Genomic DNA, 19,907 nt, shown 5'->3' with positions numbered 1-19,907 from the left:
AGTAATCTTTGCAAAGATACATAGCCTTTTCTCACTGTTTTTATTTGCACCTAAACAGATGACAGTATTTCTATCACTGGCATTGTAATTCAGTTCAACTGAGAAGCAGTGTGGAACAGTAAAGGGGTGGTTAAAAAAATGTTACTAAAGTTCTCGCCTTTGCAAGGGGAGAGGTTTTGATATTAGCTGCTAATGCCCATTATTAATATTATTGCTAAAGTTTGATTTTAGTTGGGGAACCAAATGGACATTCACAAATACTGTGATACTAAGCTAACCACTTCATCCCAAATTTAAATGATGGCTATAGACCTATCCAACACTTTGTGAGTCTGAGTTGTCCAAAGAATTGCCAGTAATAAATGGACTAAGTACATTTGGGCTGAAGAAACTTCACATGGGCAGAGCAACTGTGTCTCTTGCCAATAGTCCACATGTATGTTAGGATGACCTTGTCTACCTTGTTTTAATGATTTAACAACCATTCAACAAGAACAACTGATTCCTCAGGTTCTCTGTCAGGAGCTATGGTGAGGGGCACTTATTTTTGCATTGTATTTCTATTTGTTAGTCTTACTTTTCAGTTACATTTGACAGGTTTTATTATGTACTTATGCTCAGCACCACAGTGGTTGCTGAACAAGATAGAAGAAAACCCATGGTGAAACAAATACAAAGCTAGTCTTGGCTTCCTAGGCATATAAACGGTATTTTAGGTAACTCTGAATACTAAAAATATAGCCTAGTTCTTCCTAAGTAAAGGATACATCTTTAAATAAAAGGTAGATCTTTAATCTCCTATTTTGGAAGAGTTAGCTAAAAATTGTTTTATCTTCCTTCCAATAAATGATGCTGAAAAATTTGTAGGGATACAATATAGATGTTGATACAAGAAACCATTTATGTATAATACATTGTATTTCCATGTAAGTCTCTTCTATTGCTGAATTGCCTACTTCAAGTGGTCACAGGTTTATAAGTAATTATTTTTGCTTTAGACCTATCATTTGGGAAAGTTTGTTAATGCTTGTTTTCTTTCTGTATGATATTTTTAGATTTAGAATGATCTATTACCTACTACCCCTCAGTGTGTTTACACTTTAAGTTTCATGTTTAGACTGAAGTTTCAAGTTTATGTGTCATCCAGTAAATAAGACAAGCTCTATAAACTCCAAATTGACACGAAAATAAACATCCTACGTTATAGAACCAGCATCATTCAGGATGGTCAACATCTTGGGCCTTCAAACCACAGAATTCATGATTTCAAAGGGATTTTTCCAAAGTTTCAAATGTGTGTAATTTGAAGGCACAGATATATGGGTAAACATTTTCCATCTGCAAGAGAAACATTTTTGCTAACTTCGTGAATATGCAGTGTGTATCTGGAAAAAGTAAACCAACTGACAGAACTTAGTTAACTACCTGCAAACACCTGGATTTCAGAAAGGTATCATTCACACTAGAAAAATTGACATGACAGTTTTTCTATTGCTAATCTAGCCATACTCAGAAACTCAGAATCCAGGTTGATACAAAAGCACTTGTCTGGGTAGCTGGCATAGGGCAAATGTGGTCTGGCATTGAAGTGAATCACAATTCATTTATATTTAACACGTGCGTGCACGTGCGCACCCACACCCACACCCACACCCACACACACACACACACACACACACACACACACAGGTAGGAAACAACCTTTTATCCAAATGCTTTAAAAAAGATTTAATAGCCATAGCTCTATTTTCTAGTTGTTTTGACAGGCCAAGGCATCACTTATATTTGATGTTTTGAGGCAATTATTTTTATGGCTGCTAATGAAAAATGGGTTGAAAACACACGAGGGAGCACAGCTCAGAGGCATAATGTTAATGGAAAATCCAAACGAAGGGGATTAATTTGTACGTAGCCAGCGTTCATGTCTCCTACCTTATTTGAGACAGCTGAAGGACATGTCATTGTTCAATTATTGCAGTCCCTTGGACACTGTCTGCACCTTCCAAATCTCTTCCCCTACCTGGAAGTGATGGGTCTTCTGGGAGCAACTTGTAGGGTTAGTACATTTTTAAATCAACAAAAATGCTGACCCACTCAGAAAGGAGACTAAGTATTTCCTATAAACTGTGGTTCTTTATTAGGTCAGGTGCTTTTGCAGTAGAAATGGTTTGAAAATTATGCTGGTCTCATCAGAGGCAACCTGAAAAATGTTCCTTTCTCAGCAGTAGCATCCTGACCTATAAACCCATTGTTAGCACAGCTTCAAAATCTCCTGTTTTCTGGCCATTTATGGATAGTAGCAAGCTTCAAATAAGGCTTCTTTTTACCCCTTTGAGCCTCACTTGGCCTCATGCAGCTTTAACAAGATCCCTGAAGAACCCAGTTCAAAGAGATAAAAGGATGTATATATGCACATCTGTTTTATGAGTAGATGAGAGTCAGAGCCAAAGTGTTTTCTAAATATTTTAAGGGAAATTAAACAACAGGTATTGTTTCCTGCTGAGTCTTTATTGCAAAGTGCAGGCATTTGGGGAATCTATGTATACAAAAACAATTAGATAGTTGTACTGTAAAATGTATCAAATCCGTAACCATAAAACCCAAACCATAAAACATCTGACAGAATTTCCAGACATCCTTGAAAAATACCTTTCCCAACTTAATCTCTTAATTCTTTTTCTGTAAGCCATTAGCTAATAGGAGGGAATTTACACTTCAGAAGATTTATTGTATCCCATCCATCTATTGTGGCTGTATCTTTGACCACCAGAGACTAAATTAACCATAAAAATATGGAGTGAATGAGTAGAAAAATATGAGTAGGAAAAGTACACAAGTAGTGTTAGCAACATCTGTATCATTAATTATGTTTACACCTCATGAGTGGTAGAAAACAAGGAAGATATATTCATGGAGAAGGGCACCAAGTCTCCTCTTTTATGAAGAATTATTATGACTATTTCATTTCTGGCACATTTATCATAAGTTCGGAAAGAAAACATGGTTTTAAGTGTTGATCTCTTCAAAGAAGACAAATAAGTGATTCTGAGGCCCCTGATACATGTTTTGGCTGAACTAAATGTCCACTGAGACAGACAGAAGGCAGGTCAAGGTTGAGAATATTTTCAAGATGTTTGAGAAACAGAATAAATACGTGGGATTATCTTGGAGTGGAGCCTCTGACGTGGCAGTGAGTGACACATATATGGGCAAAGATGAAGACAATCCACTTAATTGTAGGCGCTGTAGAGCTTATATTCTGATATACCCACTGAGATAGGGCAATGGATTAAGGGGACAGATGCTATTTCATCTATTTGTAGTCTGTTCAGATTTAGAATGCATTACTTGAACGCAAGTAAGAAAACCCTGTGGCTGATAGGATGTGCACCAGTTATGAATTATTGCCTCTCAGCTCTCTCTGCACCCTTCCTTGTCCTGGTGATACTGGAATATTTCTCCTGTGACGGATGTCACAGTGTCAGTAGAAGGTTCTGGAAGGAGATTAGAGGAGAAAGGAGAATCTTGTGGTTTCCTCATGCTTCCCTTCCCCCTTGTTCTCATGGCACTGAGCTGGTGCACCCATGTCCAGGTTCTTGGGGCATTGAGCTGGTGCACCCGTGTCCAGGTTCTCGGGGCACTGATCTGGTGCACCTGTGTCCAGGTTCTCAGGGCATTGAGCTGGTGCACCTGTGTCTAGGTTCTCCGGGCACTGATCTGGTGCACCTGTGTCCAAGTTCTCCAGGCATTGAGCTGGTGCACCTGTGTCCAGGTTCTCAGGGCACTGATCTGGAGCACCTGTGTCCAAGTTCTCATGGTACTGAGCTGGTGCACCTGTGTCCAGGTTCTCAGGGCACTGATCTGGTGCACCTGTGTCCAGGTTCTCCAGGCATTGAGCTGGTGCACCTGTGTCCAGGTTCTCAGGGCACTGATCTGGTGCACCTGTGTCCAGGTTCTCCAGGCATTGAGCTGGTGCACCTGTGTCCAGGTTCTCAGGGCACTGATCTGGTGCACCTGTGTCCAAGTTCTCATGGTACTGAGCTGGTCCACCTGTGTCCAGGTTCTCGGGGCATTGAGCTGGTCCACCTGTGTCCAGGTTCTCGGGGCACTGATCTGGTGCACCTGTGTCCAGGTTCTCCAGGCATTGAGCTGGTGCACCTGTGTCCAGGTTCTCAGGGCACTGATCTGGTGCACCTGTGTCCAAGTTCTCATGGTACTGAGCTGTTCCACCCGTGTCCAGGTTCTCGGGGCATTGAGCTGGTGCACCTGTGTCCAGGTTCTCAGGGCACTGATCTGGTGCACCTGTGTCCAAGTTCTCATGGTACTGAGCTGGTGCACCCGTGTCCAGGTTCTCAGGGCATTGAGCTGGTGCACCCATGTCCAGGTTCTCGGGGCATTGAGCTGGTGCACTTGTGTCCAGGAGAGCTTTGTCTTAATGTTTCAGAAGCACCACTGGCAGTTTCATGAGATCCATGGACAAACCCAGCTGGCTTCCAGTGGCTTCTGGGTGATGACTTTGTAGTTAGTTATGGAAATGGCCTGCCCAGTTTCCCAGAAAGTTCAACACACATCCTCCCCTCCAGCCCCATAGGCAACTCCCTGGTGAATGTCACTGGCATTCTTGCAGGCTGTTCCCAGACCACCAGCCTTAGTCACCAAATATGGGTGAGCTCTGGTCCAGAGCAAGCCAGCAAACTCTGTGGCCAGTCAGTGGGCTGCACACACGATCTCAACAATGTCTGAATCCCAGACATCCCTTTCTATGTTTGTTCTTCCCTGTATTGATTTACTTGGGCTGCAATAATGAAATACCGCAGACTGTGGTTTAAACAACAGATGTTTATTTTTGCACAACTCTTGGGGCTGAAAGTCTAGGAGGTAGGTTCCTGCATATCTGGTTTCTGGTACGGGCTCTCTCCCTGACTTGTGAATGGCTGCCTTCTCACTGTGTCTTCACAATGGCCTTTCCTCTGTGCGAGAGCATCCCTGGTTTCTCTTCCTTTTCTTCTTCTTCTTTTTTTTTAATATTTATTTATTTTTGAGACAGAGAGAGAGAAAGAATGAGAAAGGCAGAGAGAAAGGGAGACAGAGAATCCCAAGCAGGCTTCTAGCTATCAGCTCAGGGGCTCAAACTCACAACCATGACCTGAGCCAAAATCATAAGTTGGACGCTCAACCAACCGAGCCACCTAGATGACCCTGTCTTCTTCTTTTAAGGACATCAGTTATATGGCATTAAGGTCCCACCCTTATGAGCTTACTTAGCCATAATCAACTCCATAAAGGCTGTATCTCCAAACACAGTCACATGGGGGGTTGAGGTTTCAACATATAAATTTGGAGTGGGGCGAGGGACACAATTCAGTCCATTATAGGCACTCACCCTTACTATAGATTATTCTTTACTATTCTCTTTTATTCCCATTTGCTAAATAATTTCCTCTGAAGAATAATTCCTTATATATTAAATATTTTCCATATAAATTGCTGTGTGGTCTCTGCCTGCTGACAGCACCTGCTTGATGTAGGAGATAAGGAGATTGAACAGGCCCAAATCCCCCTTTCCTGATAACACTTTAGTGTATAGACATGAGCCTTTGTTTTGCTCCCTTTTTGATATCCCACCTAGTTACCCTAAGTGCCTTGGCTTTAAGCTACACCTGAAGACTTGGTTTCATATATTATGAATTATATATATTATATCTATTTGCCTTTCCTGAGACTGGATTAAACCACATATGGGAAGATACCTGAACATTCCCTGATGAAGTCATTGCCACGGTCTCCGTGACCTAGAATCCTTTAATCTTTGCTGTGGAGCCTAAGTAAATTCAACACAGTGGCCAGTCACCACAAAATGAATTTCCAAATATGATGACTGTTGAGAAATTTGAAATCCCATGCCGTTGTTGCCTTACTGATTGCTCCAAAAATCATTTAAGAATTAGAACCAGTGTATGTCTCTCTTAGAAATCAGGATGCTCGGATTTCCTTCCCTGATGAAATTGCTATAAAATAACTCCACTTTTTTGTGATTATGTCTGACCCTGCTCTGTGTTACGAGGTTGCTTCTTGGCCAACTCAATTAAGGGAGAACGCCATGAGCCCACTGCTTCCTGCTGGTTTGCGAGTTTAACTGCTACCTTCAATTCCGATTTAACCAGGTTTACGAAGGAGGCAATTTCTGGCTTTCTAATGCCTCGCGTTGAGATCATATAGAAAATACAATCTGTGTTCCTCTCCACTACCCTAATTCCAGCTCCTGAATTTATACTAAATAATTGAGGCGCTTCACACACTGGCATAAATATTACCTATCATATCATAACCCCAAATTGTTCCTTCCATCCCTCTCTCTTTCCTTCTCTCTTTCCTCCCTCTCTTTCACTCCTTCTCCCTCCCTTCTTTCCTTCATTTTTTCTTCCTCCCTCCCACCTTTCCTTCCTTCCTTCTGTCCTTCCTTCCTTCCTTCCTTCCTTCCCTCCCTCCCTCCCTCCCTCCCTCCTCCCCTCTCTCTCCTTCTCTCCCTCCCTTCGTTCCTTTATTTTTTTTTATTACTATTTCAAACAATGGTGGGCTGCACTAACTAGGGGCCCATTCTAAGGTCTAAGCATGGGTATGAAAGTTTGGAGGATCTGGAATAGAATGAAATCCCCTATCGTAGAAAAGAGTAAACTGGGACAAAGAGGACAAGGTTTACATCCGGGGCTACACAGGTTGGTGCGGTGAAGCGGGAGCTTCAAGGGGAAAAGGAGGGTCACTAGGCTCCATGCCTGCATCCACTCACGCAGTAATGTTGCTGGAGTCTTGGGAGAAGAAACACAACCATGGAGGAATTTGAGGAGTCTTTTAAAAGTCTCTCGGGGCACCTGGGTGGCTCAGTTGGTTAAGCGGCCAACTTTGGCTCAGGTCATGATCTCTGGGTCCATGAGTTCGAGCCCCGCGTCGGGCTCTGTGCTGACAGCTCGGAGCCTGGAGCCTGTTTTGGATTCTGTGTCTCCCTTTCTCTGACCCTCCCCTGTTCATGCTCTGTCTCTCCCTGTCTCAAAAATAAATAAACGTTTAAAAAAAATTTTTTTAATAAAAAAATAAAAGTCTCTCTTCTACCTTGCCTTCTCAGTCTTCGGCAAATGCTGTCTTGCGCACTAGCTTTTCAGAGCCATCTTGGAACCATGCATTGTGGTACTGAAATCTGCTTTGGGTATTGGCACTGGATGGAAAGACTGCAGCCCAGGCTCACCCCACATCCGGGAGCATAGGACACCCAACACTCTCAAGATCCAGGAGTCAGAACTCTAACTGGTCCTGACACTTGAATGCTGATAGGGCAAGTGGCTTAGCCCCTCTGTGCCTGATTTAGTTTTCTCTTTCATGACATGAAGACAATAGTCATCATGACCTCAGAGCTGTGAGGATTGAATATCAACACTTACAGTCAAAAAGACACCAACACGTAATAAACGGGCAACAGATGTGTCTATTTTTAGTTTGCATGCTTTTGAAAGATATGGTTGTTTGACTCCAGGCATTAATCTCTCCTAAAATATGTGTTATCTTTTTAAGGACATTTGTTGATTTGACAGATTTATGCATAAAACACAAAGTTATAAAGCAAAGAAATGCTGTCTTTACCAATGAACCCAATTTCTGTGTACTAGTTAAGTCACTTAAAAACGTAATATAGTTCGGGTACCTGGGTGGTTCCAACATTGAAGCGTCTGACTTTGGCTCAGGTCATGATCTCATGGTTCATGAGTTTGAGCCCTGCATCGGGCTCTGTGCTGACAGCTCAGGTTCTGTGTCTTCCTGCTCAGGTTCTGTGTCTTCCTCTCTCTCTCTCTGCCCCTGCCCTGTTTGCACTCTCTCTCTCTCTCTCAAAAAAAGAAATAAAATAAACTTAAAAAAAACCCTGATATAGTCACAAATTCATTTGTTTAATTCAATGAGCCTTCTCTCTGGACCTAATATCTTGATACTTTACTCACTATTATAATATCATTAAGTCAGTCTGTTTCTTGGAAATTGCTCTGATGATTGTATGAAATGAAAAAATAAGTGAAATCTTAACTAGAAGTCCCTCAGTTTTGCTAAGTTCGGAAAATCCAATTTGGTAAAACCAATACTGAGAAATTCATCTTATTAGAAAAAGAGGAAAGAAACTAACACAGGAGTACCTTATAATGTTTACATGAAACCTAATTTAATCCAGTCCTTATGTGGAATAAATAAAACATTATCACATCTATATACATTTAAGAAAATTGGTTTTTAAAGTTGGTTTTAAAAGGAGGGATCTGAGGGGCACCTGGGTGGCTCAGTCAGTTAAGCATCTGACTTCGGCTCAGGTCATGATCTCGCGGTCCGTGGGTTCGAGCCCCGTGTCGGGCTCTGTGCTGACCGCTCAGAGCCTGGAGCCTGTTTCAGATTCTGTGTCTCCCTCTCTCTCTCTGACCCTCCCCCGTTCATGCTCTGTCTCTCTCAGTCTCAAAAATATATAAACGTAAAAAAAATAAGAGGAGGGATCTGAGCATTTTGCATACATCACCCTTGGAGGTGGATCATTGGGCATATTGGGCATTCTCACTAGATTCTTGCTTTTCTTTTCTTGCTTATCACTCCAGTCCACTGTTAACCCAGCTTAAGGTCTTGTACCCTCATCTTTTGTTTTCAGGAGTTCCTTCTGTATCCCTGATAACAGATATGTCTGCTCTGGTCTTGCCTCTCTTCTTTCCATCTGTTTCTTCCTGGGTTTTCTGAGTAGCCACGCACTTGAAAAAGCGTCATTGCCACCCCCTTTCAGGAATCAAATCATCTTCTCCCTGGGCTCCATTCAAAACAGGATGGGAAAGACATCAAAGATCATTTTAGAAATATTCATTGTACAGTAATTTTCACTGATATTTTAAAGACAATCCACATAATTAGGTTATCTCTGTCATTATATAATTCGTTTCAAATATCGAAAGACCAAAATATGAGGACCACATGGGCTCTGTTTCACTTAGGAACATACAAATTACTTGTTGGTAAGTTGCCAATGTGTGTGACTAAATAACCAAATAACTTTAGAGAAATTATCTCATTCCCATAAGTACATCTAAGAAGGATGCTTTGTGAAGCTGAAAATGTTGAAAGTCTTGTTTTCATTGAACGTTCAAACCATAGGGAAAACTAAAAAGGAAAGAAAACTACAACAAAAAAAAACTCAGCAACATATAATTTCATAACCTTGGTGACAGAAACATGTTAAAAATATCAAGAACATTTATTTATCCCAAGGAAGGTAATATAATCTTCTCGGTCCTACATTCTCCTTCATTCTTCTTTGCTTGGAAGATGACACCCCTGAATTCCTCCTTCTAAATTATTTTAGGAGCACCTGAGTGGCTCAGTCCATTGAGCATCTGATCTTGGTTTTGGCTCAGGTCATGATCTCAGGGTCATTGTTGAACATGGAGCCTGCTTGGGATTCTCTCTGTCTCTCTCTCTCCCTTTCTCTCTCCCCCCTACCCCACTCCCTTGTTCATGCACTCTTTTTCTCTCTAAAAAATGATAATAAATAATTTTATTTCCTGGCTTTATTGAGATTAATATGTAACATTTTGTAAGTTTAACCTGCACAATGTGATGATTTGATACACATATAAGTTGTGAAATGATAATGATAGTAAGGTTAGTTAGTACCACCTGCAAATCACATAATTACTATTTTGTTATTCTATGGTGAGAAGGAGCATTCAGGATCTATCCTGTTAACTATTTTTAAGCATACAATATGGTACTGTTAACTATGGTCCCTATGCTGTACATTAAATCCAGACTTATTCCTCTTACACTGGAAGATTGTACCTTTTAAACAACATCTCCTTTATTATACCCACCCCCTAACCCCTGACAGCCACCATCAATTCTGTTTCTCTAAGTTCAGATTTTTTAGATACCACACAGAAGTGCATTCACACAGTATTTGTCTGACTTATTTCACTTAGTGAAATGCCTTCAGGGTTAACTGTTGTCACAAATGGCATGGTTCCTTCTTTTATATGGCAAAATGTTACTGCATTACACACACACACACACACACACACACACGCACACCCCACATGTTCTTTCTCCATTTACCTGGCAATGGACATTCATGTTGCTTACATATTTTGGCTACTGTGAATACTGTTGCAGTGAACGTGGGACTGCAGATACCTCTTTGAGACAGGGATTTCATTTCCTTCAGGTAAATACCCAGAAGTGGGATTACTGGATCGCATGGATAGTTCTATTTGTAAGTTTTTGAGGAATCTCCATGCTATTTTCTGTAATGAGTGTACCAATTTACAGGCATGTTGACAGCATACCAGGGTTCCCTTTTCATCACATCCTCACCAGCATTTGTTCTCTCTAGTCTTCTTTTTTTTTTTTCATTTTTTTTAACATGTATTTATTTTTGAGACAGAGAGAGACAGAGCATGAATGGGGGAGGGGCAAAGAGAGAGGGAGACACAGAATCGAAAGCAGGCTCCAGGCTCCGAGCCGTCAGCCCAGAGCCCAACGCGGGGCTCGAACTCACGGACCACAAGATCGTGACCTGAGCCGAAGTTGGAGGCTTAACCGCCTGAGCCACCCAGGCATCCCTTTAATGGTTATTTTTGAGACAAAGAGAGAGACAGAGACACAGAGAGAGACAGAGACAGAGGATGAGCAGGGGAGGTGCAGAGAGACAGAGGCAGACACGGCATCCGAAGCAGCTCCAGGCTCCGAGCTGTCAGCCCAGAGCCCAACGCGGGGCTCAAACTCACGGACCACAAGATCGTGACCTGAACTGAAGTCGGCGGCTTAACTGACTGAGCCACCCAGGCGCCCCTCTAGTCTTATTAATAGCCATTCCAGCAGGTGCAGCATGCTGTCTCATCGGGTTTTGATTTGAATTTCCATGATGATTAGTGATGTTGAACATCTTTTCACATATTTCTTGGTTATTTCTTTGGAAAAGTATGTATTCATGTCCTCTCCCCAGTTTTATCACATTATTTGTATTTTGCTATTGGGTTGTATGATTTCCTTACAGATTTTGGATATTAGCCTCTTTTCAGATAGATGGTTTGCAAAATTTTGCTCTCATTCCCTAGCTTGCCTTTTTGGTTGTTGATTGCTTATTTGTGTAGAAGGTTTTTTTTAAGTCTGATACAGTTTCACTTGTGGACTTACACTTTTGTTGCTTGTGCTTTTGGTGTCATAAAAACTCATTGCCAAGAGCAAGGTCAAGGAGCTTTTTCTCTCTGTTTTCTTCTAAGGGTTTTACAGTTTTATGTGTTAATGTTTAAGTCTTTAATCTATTTTGAGTTAATTTTTGTGAGTGGTGTTAGATAGGGTCAATATCATTCTTTGCAGGTGGACATCCAGTTTTCCCAGCACCACTTACTGAAGACACTGTCCTTTACTCATTAAGTATTCTTGGCCCCCTTGTCAAATATTGCTTGACCATGTATGTGAGGGTTTATTTCTGGGTTTTCAATTCTGCTCCATTGGTCTATGTTTTTATGCCAATACTATATTATCTTGATTGCTGTAGCTTTGTAATGTAGTTTGAAATCAGGAAGTGTGATGGCTCCAGCTTTGTTCTTCTGTCTCAAGATTGCTGTGGCTATTCATTGTCTTTTTTTGGTTTCATAACCTATAGATGGTTTGGAGTAGTACGGACATGTGAACAATATTAAGTTTTCTGATCCATGAACATGGTATGGGCTTCCATTTGATTGTGTTATCTTTAATTTCCTTTAATGTTCTATAGTTTAATTGCCTTTAATATCCTACAGTTTGTGGCGTATAGATCTTTCACTTTCTTGGTTAAATTTATTCCTAAGTGTTTGTTTTTGGTGGTATTGCAAAATGTGATTGCTCTTTTCATTTCTTTCTCAGGTATTTCGTTGTTAGGGTATAGAAATGCAGTCAACTTTTGTATATCGATTTTATCCTGCAAATTTACTGAATGTATTTAATATTTTTCATATTTCTTAAATTATTCATTTATCTGAGAGATAGAGACACAGCACAAGCTGGGGAGAGGCAGAGAGAGAGGCAAAGAGGCAAGCAGGTTCTGTGCTTATAGCAGGGCTCGATCTCATGAACTGGGAGATCATGACCTGACCCGAAATCAAGAGTCGATGCTTAACCAACTGAGCCAGCCAGGTGCCCCTCTAACATTTTTTTTTTATAGAGTCTTTCAAATTTTCTACAGATAAGGTTATGTCATCATCAAACAGAGATCATTTACTTCTTCCTTTTCAATTTGGAAAATTTTTCCCCCTTATGTAATTGCTCTGCCTACATCTTCCAGCACTGTATTAAATAGGAGTGGTGTTAGCAGGCATATTTGTTTTGTTCTTTTTTTTAATGTTTATTTATTTTTGAATCAGAGACACAGAGTGTGAGTGGGGGAGGGGCAGAGAGAGACACACACACAGAATTTGAAGCAGGCTCCAGGTTCTGAGCTGTCAGCACAGAGCCAGATGCAGGGCTTGAACTCAAGAACCATGAGATCATGACCTGAGCCAAAGTCAGACACTTAACCAACTGAGCCACCCTGGTGGACCTGTTGTGTTCTTGATCTTAGAGGGAAAGTTTTCAACTTCTCACCCTTGAGTATGTTAGTTGCAGATTTATTGTATATAGCCTTCATTATTTTGACGTATGTTCCTTCCATACCTAGGTTGCTAAGAGGTTTTATCATGAAAGAATATTGCATTTGTCAAATGCTTTTCTGCATCTATTGAAAGGATAATATGACTGTTCTCTTTCTAATAATGTGGTATATCACATTTATTGATTTATGTGTGTGGAACAATCTATGCATCCCAAGGATAAATCCTGCTTGATCATGGTGTATAATCTTTTTATGATTTTGTTGAACTTGGTTTGCTAGTAATTTGTTGAGAATATTTGCTTTAATGTTGATCAGGGATATTGGCCTGTATTTTTATTTTCTTATAGTGTCCTATTTGGCTTTGATATCAGGGTAATGCTAGTTTCATGAATGAGTTTGGGAGTGTTTTTTCTTCGATTTTTTTTTTGAAAAGTATGAGAAGAATTGGTGTTAAGTCTTTAAGTGTTTAGTAGAATTTATCCACAAGGCCATCTGTTCCTGAGCTTTTCTTTGTTGGGAGATTTTGTATTACTAATGTATTCTTCTCACTTGTTATAGTTCTGTTCATATTTTCCATTTTTGTGTGTGTATGTGATTCAGTCTTGACAGGCTGTAGTTTCTAGAAACTTGCCTCGTTTTTCTAGGTTTTATGATACTTTGTATTTCTTTGTATCAGTTGTAATGTTTCCTCTTTCGTTTCTAATTTTATTTATTTGAGTCTTCTCTCTCTCTTTCGCTCTCTCTCTCTTTCCTGATTCGGTAAGTCTATTAAGGGTTCATCAATTTTGTTTATTTTTTCAAAAAGCAACTCTTAGTTTCATTGATTTTTTTTCTCATTCTCTATATTTTTATTCTCTATTTCCTTTATTCCTGCTCTGAAATTTGTTATGTCCTTCCTTCTTCTAACTCTGGCCATAGTTTGTTCCTTTTTCCCAGTTCCTTGAGGTTAAAAGGTAGGTTGTTTATTTGAGATACATTTTTCTTAATATAGGCATTTATGACTATACACTTCTCTCTTGGAACTGTTTTAGCTACACCTCATTTTTATTTGTATCTTGTATTTCTTCATTTATTTCAAGATACTCTTTTTAATTTACCTTTTGATTTTTTCTTTGACCCGTTGGTTTTTCATAAATGCATTAATTTCCACGTATTTGTGAATTTTCTAATTTTTTCTTCCATTAGTGAGCTAGTCTCATGTCACTATGGCATGAAAGTATACCTGGTATGATTTTAGCCTTTTTTTGATTTGCTGAGACTTGTTTTGTGACCTAACATATGATCTAACCTGGAGAATGTTTAATGTACACTTGAGAATAACATGTATTCTGCTGCTGTTAAATAGAATATTATGTAGTATCTGTTAGGTTTATTTGATCAAGTCCATTGTTTCATTATTGATTTTTTTGTCTGAAGGATCCATTCGTTGTTGAAAGTGGGTATTGAAAAACACTACTATTATAGTATTTCTTTAATTTCTCCCTTTAGATTAGCTTAATTAGGTGTTCCAGTGTTGGTGCGTATTATTTATAATTGTTATATTTCTTAATAGTTGGCCTCTATCATTATATAATTACCTTATTTGTCTCTTATGTCCCTTTTGGACTTAAAGTCTATTTTGTCTGATATAAATACAGCTATTCCTGCTCTCTTTTGATTCCATTTTCATGGAATACCTTTCTCCATCCCTTCTCTTTGAGCCTGTGTGTGTCATTAAAGTCGAAGTTAGTTGCTTGTAGATAGTGTATAGTTGGGTATTGTGTTTCTATCCATCCAGCCACTCTGTCTTTTGGAGAATTTAATCCATTTACATTGAAAGGAATTATTGATTAGAAGGACTTCCACTGCTATGTTATTAACTGTTTTCTGGCTGTTGTGTAGTCTCTTTGTTCTTTTCTTTCTCTATTGCTATCTTCCTTTGTAATGTAATGATTTTCCCTAGTGGGAAGCTTTTGTTCCCTTCTCCTTATCTTTTATGTATCTACTGTAGGTTTTTATTTTGTGGTTACCATGAGGCTTACAGAGAGCATTTTATACACATGACAGTATATTTTAAGATGATGACAACTGAACTTTGATTACATACAAAAACTGTGACTTAGGACAGAGTCAAGTCCAGTTGGAGTTCAAGTACCCATGCGAACAACTATCCAGGCATGGCGAATTCTACCTTTCTTAATTTACCCTTAACCCAGCAACTATGTGCCTAAAGGATGTGGGTCAGATAAAAGACTCTAAAGGATAGACATGCTCCTCACCCCCATTGCTTTCTTGCCCTTTTAGAAGTCAGTCTTTCACTGTACCTGTCAACAGATTGTATGTGTAGGTAGGGATGTATCAAGTAACAATAACATGTAAACCATTAGCTTGCTGCCATTTATGCCACTGAGGAGACTTATTTGGAGGCTATAGCATGGTCTACCAATAGGCAGATAGGTATACATAAGCTTTACTTAAGCCTCATACTACCAAACACTATTATTTAGTAGAGCTGGATTTATAGTAGGCCTTCACAAGTCTACCACGCTTGCGCTTGAGACTTGTAGTCTGCCTTGTCTGTGAGACAAAATTTCTACCCATTACCTCAGTCAGTCAACTGCATTCCTTTTCCATTACCTCAAGCCTGAACTGCTTTGTCAGCAACTGGCTTACTCTCCTAATACTTTTAGGAATGGCCCTCAGTATTGTTCTCAGTTCTTCCTCCCTTCCTCACCACTGGGAATTGACATCTCATCCATAAAACCCAAACTTGCGCTGTGGTTCTTCTGCTTGCTGTTTGATGCAAACTAGCTGCCTGTTTTCACACTGCAGATGGTGCCTAAAGTGAGTATTAGAGGAGGACCAATTTCTAGGCCCCAATGCAAGAAACTCACCTGGATCCCACCATCAGTCTCTTTCCATATCTCTGTATACAGTTCTGCCTGGTGTTTGAATGTTGCTATTCCCCAATATCTGAACTCACAACTTCAGATTCACGGTGAGCTTGTGTAATTTATTCCCTCATTGTTCATGTTATTAACAATCATATTGGAGCTCTCTATGTTCTAGATAGTCTGTTAGGTATTGTGGATGTAACAGTAAATGAAACATGACCCTAATTTTTAAGATGTTTCCTTCTAGTTGAAAAGACAGGTAAGTATTAGGCACTGAAAGACAGAATAGTGGCAATTGTACCTGCTATAGGAGTTAGGACACTGGGGCCTTTGCTAGGAGGGTACTAGGACATTTTATTTTATTCCTTTTTTATTTTTAAATTTTTTATTTAAATTCATGTTAGTTAACACACAGTGTAGTATTGATTGCAGGAGTAGAAGTTACCGATTAATCACTTACATATAACACCCAGTTCTCATCCCAACAAACGGGATCACCCATTTAGTTCATTCCCCCACCCAACACCCCTCCAGAAACCCTCAGTTTGCTGTCTGTATTTAAAAGTCTCTTGTGGTTTGCCCCCTTCTCTCATTTTATCTCATTTTAGTTTTCCTTCCCTTCCCCCATGTTTGTCTGTTTTAGTTCTTAAATTCCACATATTAGTGAAATTATATATTTGTCCTTCTCTGATTGACTTATTTCACCTAGCATAAGACTCTCTAGCTCCATCCACATTGTTGCAAATGGCAAGATTTCATTCTTTTTGGTCACTGAGTAATATTCCATTGTGTATATACACCACATCTTTATCCATTCGTCAGTTGATGGACATTTGGGTTCTTTCCATATTTTGGCTATTGTTGATAGTGCTGCTATAAACATTGGGGTGCATGTGCCCCTTTAAATCAGCATTTTTGCATCCTTCGGGTAAATACCTAGTAGTGTAATTGCTGAGTCATAGGGTAGTTCTATTTTTAACTTTTGGAAGAAACTCCATACTGTTTTCCATAGTAGCTGCACTAGTTTGTATTCCCACCAACAGGACAAACGTGTTCCCCTTTCTCCCCATCCTCACCAACATCTGCTGTTTCCTGAATTGTTGAGTTTAGCCACTCTGACAGGCATGGGATGATATCTCATTGTTGTTTTGATTTGTATTTCCCTTAGGATAAGTGACGTCGAGCATATTTTCATGTGTCTGTTAGACGTCTGGATGTCTTCTTTGGAAAAAGTATCTGTTCATGTCTTCTGCCATTTCTTACGTGGATTGTTTGTTTTTATGGGGGGTGTTAAGTTTCACAAGTTCTTTGTAGATTTTGGATGGTAACCCTTTATCTAATATGTCATTTGCAAAAATCTTCTCCCATTCTACCAGTTGCCTTTTGGTTTTGTTGATTGTTTCCTTCACTGTGCAGGAACTTTTTATTTTATTTATTTTTTTCAACGTTTATTTATTTTTGGGACAGAGAGAGACAGAGCATGAACGGGGGAGGGGCAGAGAGAGAGGGAGACACAGAATCGGAAACAGGCTCCAGGCTCTGAGCCATCAGCCCAGAGCCTGACGCGGGGCTCGAACTCACGGACCGCGAGATCGTGACCTGGCTGAAGTCGGACGCTTAACCGACTGTGCCACCCAGGCGCCCCAGGAACTTTTTATTTTGATGAGGTCCCAGTAGTTCATTTTTGCTTTTCTTTTGAAACTGTTCCAAAAAATAGAAATGGAAGGAAAATTTCCAAACTCATTCTATGAGGCCAGCATTACCTTGAGTCCAAAACCAGACAGAGACCCCACTACAAAGGAGAATTACAGACCAATTTCCCTGATGAACATGAATATAAAAATTCTCAACAAGATACTAGCAAATCGAATCCAACAATACATTGAAAGAATTATTCACCATGATCAAGTAGGATTTATTCCTGGGCTGCAGGTGTCGTTTAATATCCATAAATCAAACCATGTGATATACCACATTAATAAAAGTAATCCTATGATCCTCTCAATAGATGAAGAAGAAGCATTTGACAAAATATAGCATCCTTTCTTGATAACAATCCTCAAGAAGGTAGGGATAGAAGAAACATACCTCAACATCATAAAGACTATATATAAAAGACCCACAACTAATACCATCCTCAATGGGGAAAAACTAAGGTCAGAAACATGACAGGGATGTTCACTGTCATCACTGTTTTTCAACATAGTACTGGAATTCCTAGCCTCAGCAATCAGACAACAAAAAGAAATAAAAGGCATTCAAATTGACAAGGAAGAAATCAAACTTTCACTGTTTGAACATATCATGACACTCTCTGTGGAAAACCTGAAAGACTCCACCAAAAAAAAAAAACTGCTAGAACTGATGCATGAATTCAGCAAAGTTGCAGGATATAAAATCAACATACAGAAATCTGTTGCACTTTTATACAGCAATAACGAAGCAACAGGAAAAGAAACCAAGGAATCAACCCCATTTACAATTGCACCAAAAACCATACGATACCTAGGAATAAACCTAACCAAAGAGGTAAGTGATCTGTAGGCTGAGAACTATAGATTCTTATGAAAGAAACTGAAGAGGACACAAAGAAATGGAAAATGCATGCTAATGAATTGGAAGAACAAATTTCTTCAAATGTCTCTACTACCCAAAGCAATCTCTACATTCAGTTCAATCCCTATCAAAATAACAGGAACATTTTTTCACAGGGTTAGAACAAACAACTCTAAAATTTTCATGGAACCAGAAAAGACCCCAAATAGCCAAAGCAATCATAAAAAAAAAAAAAAAAAAAAAAAAAAAGCTGGAGGCATCACAGTCCCGGACTTCAAGCTGTATAAAGAGCTGTAATCATCAAGACAGTATGGTACTGGTACAAAACCAAACACATAGATCAATGAAACAGAATAGAGAACCCAGAAATAGACCCACAAATATATGGTCAACTATTCTTTGACAAAGCAGAAACGAATATCCAATGGAAAAAAGACACCCTGTTCAACAAATGGTGTTGGAAAAACTGGACAGTACCATGCAGAAGAATGAAACTGGACCACTTTCTCACACATACACAAAAATTAATTCATGAATGAAAGACCTAAATGTAAGACAGGAAACCATCAAAATCCTAGAGGAGAAAACAAACAGCAATCTCTTTGACCTTGGCCGTAGCAACTTCCTACTAGACAGGTCTCCAGAGGCAAGGGAAACAAAAGCAAAAATGAACTACTAGAACATTTTAAATGTGAATGGAAGTGGGTTCAAAGCGAGAATCTATTGCAGAAGCCAACACAATAAACCAGTTAACTTGGCCAAGGGGAAAAGGGGGCTGAAACTTAATCAGTCTATTGATGAAGAGATCTTTACCTCACAGCCTTCTTACATACTTCTTACCTGACAGCATCAGAAAGTGGTGATCTCTTGCCTGAATGTCACCAAGGTGTGACTGATAATCTTTGCTGTGTGCTACTTGACTTTTTCTCATCCATTGGCCTTTCTTTGTGTCAAAGATTTGATCCTTGGGCTATTGGCATTGGAATAATGCTTTGGAGAGCACTGGATTTGAAGTCAGGCAGACATAGATTGCAACCCTATCTCTGTCCTTTACTAAGCTTAAATAGTTCCCCCACTTGTTAAACCTCAGCTTCCCCACATTTCAAGTGAAGGTAATAATAATAATATTTATGAGAAAAGGCATCTAAAGTATGTCACATGCTCCTGGATATACAGGATACATAATAATTATTAGTTCCTTTTCTTTTCAAATTAGAGTTGTTGAACAGATGTGCAATCAATTCTTGGAAGTGCTGTTCAGACCAAAACCCCTCCCAGTAGTTCAGACAATCGAGCATCCTTTGACATTAATAGGGGTTTGGGACAGTCTAAAAGGCACAATCTGCAATTTCTCACACTTACCATGTTTTATGCTGCTGTGGTTTTGCATCTGTATTAAAAGCAAAGAGCTGTTGTTATTCATGCATCAAGGTTCAGTTTGATCATCAAATCCTCTGAGGTACTTTCCCTAATCTGCCCTTTCTTCCCCAGAGTACGTTGTTCATTTCCTTCCCTGTAATTCACCAAATATGTAGTTCTCAAAATATGGTCCACTTGCATCGTGTATTTGTATATTTGTTTTGTTACACACGTCAAGCTCTATTTCAGTTATTTTTGTGTCTACATGTGGAAACTGAATTTTATTTCATGCCCATATTTGCAATATCTAGCTTCATGCTTAGTAAATATATGAATAGTTGAATGGGCAAATGTCTAGACAAATAAAGGAATGTTTGAATGATTCAGGAAAAATTAATGTTTACTTGGTGCATAACTCTAACATCTATCTATCTATCTATCTATCTATCTATCTATCTATCTATATACACATATATATCTCT

This window comes from Prionailurus bengalensis, chromosome B4 (assembly GCF_016509475.1).
Source record: "Prionailurus bengalensis isolate Pbe53 chromosome B4, Fcat_Pben_1.1_paternal_pri, whole genome shotgun sequence".
In the NCBI taxonomy this organism is placed as follows: domain Eukaryota; kingdom Metazoa; phylum Chordata; class Mammalia; order Carnivora; family Felidae; genus Prionailurus; species Prionailurus bengalensis.
Note: the sequence above shows the minus strand (reverse complement) of the source record.